Source organism: Olea europaea, unplaced genomic scaffold (assembly GCF_002742605.1).
Source record: "Olea europaea var. sylvestris unplaced genomic scaffold, O_europaea_v1 scaffold3563, whole genome shotgun sequence".
Classification (NCBI taxonomy): Eukaryota; Viridiplantae; Streptophyta; class Magnoliopsida; order Lamiales; family Oleaceae; genus Olea; species Olea europaea.
In genome coordinates, this window is record NW_019254805.1 from 16,348 (window position 1) to 23,070 (window position 6,723).

Genomic DNA, 6,723 nt, shown 5'->3' on the forward strand with positions numbered 1-6,723 from the left:
TATTTCATGGATGGATGTACAACATGTGTGCGACAAGAATTACAACATCGCAGGGTCAAAAATGTAGATGAGGCAGTTGCGTTCTTGAATCTTTGACGGAGATCCAAAGGAGTTCGGAGTTGCAAGCAAGGATTTTCAAACAAACTAAAGGGAATTTTAGCAAAGGCGGAGGTGATGTACGACAAGACAAGTAACGGAATAAACCGGATTGGAGGCCAAATCCCAAAGTTGATTACAAATCTGGTGGCAACAAACCAACTACTTGGCAGAAAGAGTATGATGATAAAAAGAGGGGTAAATTTTGCTCTTCGTAGTTGCTTCATTTGCAAAGGGCCACATCTCATGTGGGATTACCCTAAACTTGGATCCTTGGCCTCTACCGGAGGCTTCCCATAGCATGGAGGAGGGTGCAAGTCACATGGGTTCGTTGCAACTTTTTAATGCTTTGAATGCCAAAACCGTTCCGGGGGTGAACGGAGAAAAAGGATTGATGTTCGTGCTTGCCGAAATTAATGGACGGCAAACACGGGCATTAGTTGACACCAGAGCCACACACAATTTCATCACAGATGATGAAGCCCGAAGGCTTGGATTGAACATTCACCATGGAGGTGGATTGATGAAAACAGTGAATGCAATTGCAAGGCCATTAGTGGGCGTAGTTCGAGGAGTGAGACTACGGTTGGGTTCGTGGCATGGACCCGTTGATATATCTATGGCCCCGATGGATGATTTCAAGCTAGTATTAGGCTTGGATTTCTTAAGTAAGGTTAATGCAATTCCTATGCCTTCCTTTGGTTTGATGTGCATCTTGGAGAAGGGATCATCATTCATGGTTCCTATCGTTTCCATGGGGATGGAAACGGGATAACTATCGACTATGTAATTAGCAAAAGAATGGAAGAAGGGTAAGCCGACATTTATTGCTCAATTTTCGGTTGCAACCGAAGTCACCACAAATAATGATGACTTACCGAATGTTATTGAAAAGGTCCTTGAGGAAAATAAGGACGTGATGCCCAAGGAGTTGCCAAGAAAACTCTTGCCTAGGAGGGAAGTTGATCATCGCATTGAGTTAGAGCCTGGAGCCAAACCCCCGGCCATGGCACCTTATCGCATGGTACCTTCGGAGTTAGAGGAACTTCGAAAACAACTTACGGAGCTTGTGGAGATGGGAAGGATTAGACCATCCAAACCTCTCTATGGCGCCCTGGTGTTACTTCAAAAGAAGTTGGATGGGACATTAAGGATGTGCGTTGATTACCGGGCACTAAACAAGGTGACGGTGAAAAATAAATATCTTATTCCATTGATTGCGGATTTATTTGATCGACTTGGTAGCACTAAATTCTACACCAAGGTTGATTTGCAAAAAGGCTACTATCAAGTTTGGATTGCGGAAGGAGATGAGCCTAAAACTACTTGCATTACTCGGTATGGTTCCTATGAATGGCTTGTCATGCCGTTTGGTTTAACAAATGCGCTGGCCACCTTTTGCACCATGATGAACAAGATATTTTATCCATACTTGGATAAGTTCGTGGTGGTTTATCTTGATGATATTGTTATCTATGGCAACACGTTGGAGGAACATGTTGAGCACTTGAAAATTATCTTCCAACTGTTGCGGGAAAATGAATTATACATCAAGAAGGAGAAATGTTCATTTGCCAAAGAAGAGGTACATTTCTTGGGACATATCATCGGGCATGGTCACTTGAAAATGGACGGAGCCAAAGTAAAAGCAATCAATGAGTGGGAACCACCTACTAAGGTGATGAAATTGCGGTCTTTTCTTGGATTGGTAAATTACTATCGGCATTTCACTAAAGGCTACTCCTCTAGAGCAGCCCCATTGACGGACTTGCTCAAAAAGTCTCAAGGATGTGATTGGACCGTGAAATGTCAAAGAGCCTTTGATGATTTAAAGGTGACGATCATGTCAGAGCCAGTGTTGGCCTTATCAAATTTCAACAAATGTTTTGAAGTTCAAACTGATGCATTGGATTTTGCTACTGGAGGTGTGCTCATGTAGGAAGGTCATCCTATTGCCTTCGAGAGTCGCAAGTTGAATGACACAGAGCGATGTCACACGGTGCAAGAAAAAGAAATGATGGCCATTGTGCATTGACTACGGGTATGGCGTCATTATCTTTTGGGTTCTCGTTTTGTGATCAAGATGGACAACGTGGCTACAAGTTACTTCCAATCACAAAAGAAGTTCAGCCCAAAGCAAGCTAGATGGCAAGATTTCTTAGCAGAATTTGATTATGTGATGGAATACAAACTCGGGAAGGTGAATGTAGTGGCAGATGCACTTAGTCGAAAGGCAGAACTTGCGACAATTAGTCAAGCCATGGGTACCTTGTTAGATGAAATTAAACAAGGATTAAAGCATGATCCCATGGCAAAAACATTGATGCAATCCACCAGAGAAGGCAAGACAAGACGATTCTGGATTGACAATGGGTTGCTATACACCACTGGGCAACGGGTATTTGTGCATAAGTGGAGAAATTTGCGACGTGACGTGATTTGGGAATGTCATAACACCAAGTAGGCTGGACATCCCGGGATAGGTCGGACATTAGCTTTGATTGAATGAGCATATTATTGGTCGCAAATGAGGGATCAAGTGGAGACATGTCCGGACACGTCTTGTGTGCCAACAAGACAAAGTGGAGAATAAATTATCGGTGGGACTTCTTGATCCTCTTCCTGTTTCGGATCAACCATGGGACGTGGTCACCATGGACTTCATTAGTGCCTTGCCAAAGTCCGAAGTGTTTGGATCAATAATTGTTGTTGTTGATCGATTTTTCAAATATGCTACTTTCATTCCAGACCTAAGGATTGCACTGCAGAGGAGATGGCAAGGTTATTTTTCAAAAATGTTGTGAAGTATTGGGGGTTATCGAAGCATATTGTAAGTGATTGGGATCCCCGCTTCATGGGGAAATTGTGGACAGAGTTGTTTAAACTCCTTGGATCGGATTTGTACTTTTCAAGTAGTTTTCACCCACAGACGATGGACAAATGGAATGGATGACCGCATTGTTGGAGTGTTATCTTCCGCACTTTGGTAGTGCTAATCAATGGGATTGGGCAAAATTGATGGACATAGCCCAATTTTCCTACAACTTGTAGAAAAGTGAATCCATAGGACATAGTCCATTTGAGCTTGCAATAGGGCGACAACCTACAATGCCCCACACATTATCTATGGTTGATGATTCTAACCGAAGTCCCGGAGCAATCAAAATGACTATGTCATGGGGAGATCATGTGGACTTAGCAAGATCTTGCTTGGAGAAAGCCCGAAAGCGAATGAAGAAATGGGCCGATGTGAGACGAAGACCATTGGAATTCAACATTGGAGATCAAGTACTTGTGAAAGTGTTTCCTCAACAATTCAAAGCCTACCGTAAAGTTCACAAGGGCTGGGTTAGAAAATATGAAGGTCCGTTCCCCATCCTAGCGAAGGTTGGAAGAGTTTCTTACCGGCTAGATCTTCCAAGCACTCTAAAGATCTACCCGATTTTTCATGTAAGCATGTTGAAGCCATATAGGCCAGACTTGAAGGATCCAGGGAGAAACAAATCAAAGAGAGCACCTCCCATTATCACAAAATCTTTTGAGAAAGATGTTGAATCCATTTTGGCGGATCGAGTGGTGAGACAGAGAGATGTTCCCCCTTGCACTCAATACTTAATCAAATGGAAGGGATTGCCTGAGTTTGAAGCTACTTGGGAAAATGAGGGAGATCTATGGAAATTTGAGTCCGAGCTTCGAAACTACATGGCGATGAGGGCGTCGCCAAATTCGGTGGGGGAATGACTTACACCCCACGCAGTCGCGTTCGATCCATCCTGATAGCGACTACAAAACAGAGTGGACAGCATGCTGCAGCTGGACGGAATAGATTATTTTAGGTAGAATGCAGGCTACCTAAAATTGTGCAATTTTCCAGGGCGTTAATGAGGTTTTTCTAAGATACAACTTGTCCACTTGTGCCACTTGCAGGATATTGTCAAAGATACAAGCTAAGCACGAGTTGGCAAAGATATTATCAAAGGTGCAGGCTAAGCAGGAGTTGGCAAGAATAATATCAACATTGCAAGCTAAGATCGAGTTGCCGACAACTAAGCATGAGTTGTAAACAACTAGCATGAGTTGTGACCAACTAAGCATAGGTTGTAAAGTAATGCAACTTGATCTTAAGGAGGTTTAAGTTTTGCCTATAAATAGAGATGGAAGTCTCATTAGTAAATCATGTAGAGGTGAGTGAGTTTATTCATTAGAGAGATTGTAAAGTTTTCCCTTTCATTTATACAAAGAAAGTTTCTCAACCTTACTTGTTTTTCATATATCTCTTACTTCAAAATTCTCTTCTCAACGTGGGTATAATTTAGCCTCATTGGTTAAATTATTTGTGAGCGTGGAAAGGCTGACTTAACATTTTCTCGTGAGGTGCGAGAATTGTCAAGTGTTAAGGCCCCACGGTTCTAGTTGTTAGGGTGTAACGAAACTAGATCCGTGACACTACGTTCTGGATGCATTAGCATGGATAACATTATAGGATTTCGATCATATTACGTTGGCCTTCGGGATCGGAGTAATGATTAATAGGGATAGTCAAGGGCACTCGTATTTCATAGTCAGAGGTAAAATTCTTGGATTTATGAAAGACGAAGAACTGTGAAAGCATTTGCCAAGGATGTTTTCATTAATCAAGAACGAAAGTTGGGGACTCGAAGACGATCAGATACCGTCCTAGTGTCAACCATAAACGATGCCGACCAGGGATTGGCGAATGTTGCTTATAGGACTTTACCGGCACCTTTTGAGAAATCAAAGTTTTTGGGTTCCGGAGGGAGTATGGTCGCAAGGCTAAAACTTAAAGGAATTGACAGAAGGGCACCACCAGGAGTGGAGCCTGCGACTTAATTTGACTCAACACGGGGAAACTTACCAGGTCCAGACATAGTAAGGATTGACAGATTGAGAGCTCTTTCTTGATTCTATGGGTGGTGGTGCATGGCTATTCTTAGTTGGTGCAGCGATTTGTCTAGTTAATTTCGTTAACGAACGAGACCTCAGCCTACTAACTAGCTATGCAGAGGTACCCCTCCCTGGCCATCTTCTTAGAGGGAGGCCGCGAAAGTTTAAGGCAATAACAGGTCTGTGATGCCCTTAGATGTTCTGGGCCGCTCGTATGCTACACTGATGTATTCAACGAGTTTATAGCCTTGGTCGACAGGTCCGGGTAATCTTTGAAATTTCATCATGATGGGGATAGATCATTGCAATTGTTGGTCTTCAATGAGGAATTCCTAGTAAGCGCGAGTCATTAGCTCGTGTTGACTACGTCCCTGCCCTTTGTACACATTGCCCGTCGTTCCTGTCGATAGAATGGTCCGGTGAAGTGTTCTGATCGTGGCGACGTGGGCAGTCTGCTGCCTACGACATCGCGAGAAGTCCATTGACCCTTATCATTTAGAGGAAGGAGAAGTCGTAACAAGTTTTCCATAGGTGAACCTGCGGAAGGATCATTGTCGAAACCTGCGAGGCAGACCCGCGAACTCGTTCCACGACACACGTGAGAGGACTATGCGGGCGCGGTCGAATGACATCCTGAGTTGGAGACCCGCTCAGTCGACCTGCGCATACGCGCCCATCGCACGGCCTAACGAACCTCGACGCAAAAGCATCAAGGAACACTCAAGGCGTCGCTCGCCCCTCGGTACCCCGTTCGCGGTCGGCACCTTGAGGACAGGGCGTGCATCGAAATCGAAATGACTCTCGACAATGGATATCTCAACTCTCGCATCGATGAAGAATGTAGAAAAATGTGATACTTGGTGCGGATTGCAGAATCCCATGAACCATCGAGTTTTTGAACGCAAGTTACGCCCAAGGCCATTGTGCTGAGGGCACGTCTGCTTGGACGTCACGTACATCGTCGCCCTCCATCCCCATTCCCGACGGGGGATCGCAGTAGTTGGGTCGAAAACTAGCCTCCCGTGCTCGTCCGCGTGCGGCAGGCCCAAATGCGATTCGGCATCGACGCGAGTCACGACAATTGGTGGTTGAAGACCTCAACTCGCGCACGATCGCATCGTTTGACTGGAATGCCTTGAACGGTAAGCGAATCGGGAAGAGCCCAACTTGAGAATCGAATGGCCCTACCGTCCGAATCGTAGTCTAGAGAAGCGTCCTCAGTGGCGGATCGAGCTCAAGTCCCCTAGAAAGGGGCGTCGAAGAGGGTGAGAGCCCTATCGTGCTCGGACCCTGCCGCACCATGAGGCACTGTTGGCGAGTCGGGTTGTTTGGAAATGTAGCCCCAATCGGGCGGTAAATTTTGTCTAAGGCTAAATATGGGAGAGAGATCGATAGCGAACACGTATCGTGAGGGAAAGATGAAAAGAACTTTGAAAAAAGAGTCAAAGAATGCTTGAAATTATCGAGAGGGAAGCGGATGGGGGTCGGTGATGTGTCTTGGTTGGATGTGGAATGGTGATGAGCCGGTCCGTTGATCGACTCAAGGCGTGGACCAGCACAAATCGAGGCAGTGACCAAAGCCCGAGCAGTCAAAACACCCGTGAAACTTTTCCGATTGAACTTTTCCATTTGTACATTGATTTTGGACACGTTGTTTCGCACTTGCATTGTAGTCAAGTCTCAATTGGATGGAAAAACTGTTTGAAATTTAAACTGTCCAAC

The 6,723-nt window shown here is 44.9% G+C and overlaps 1 pseudogene; it reads left to right on the forward strand.

Annotated features, from left to right (window-relative positions):
* The first annotated feature begins 4,250 nt into the window (after positions 1–4,250).
* On the forward strand, positions 4,251–5,931 carry LOC111386467 (annotated as a pseudogene).
* The last annotated feature ends 792 nt before the right edge of the window (positions 5,932–6,723 follow it).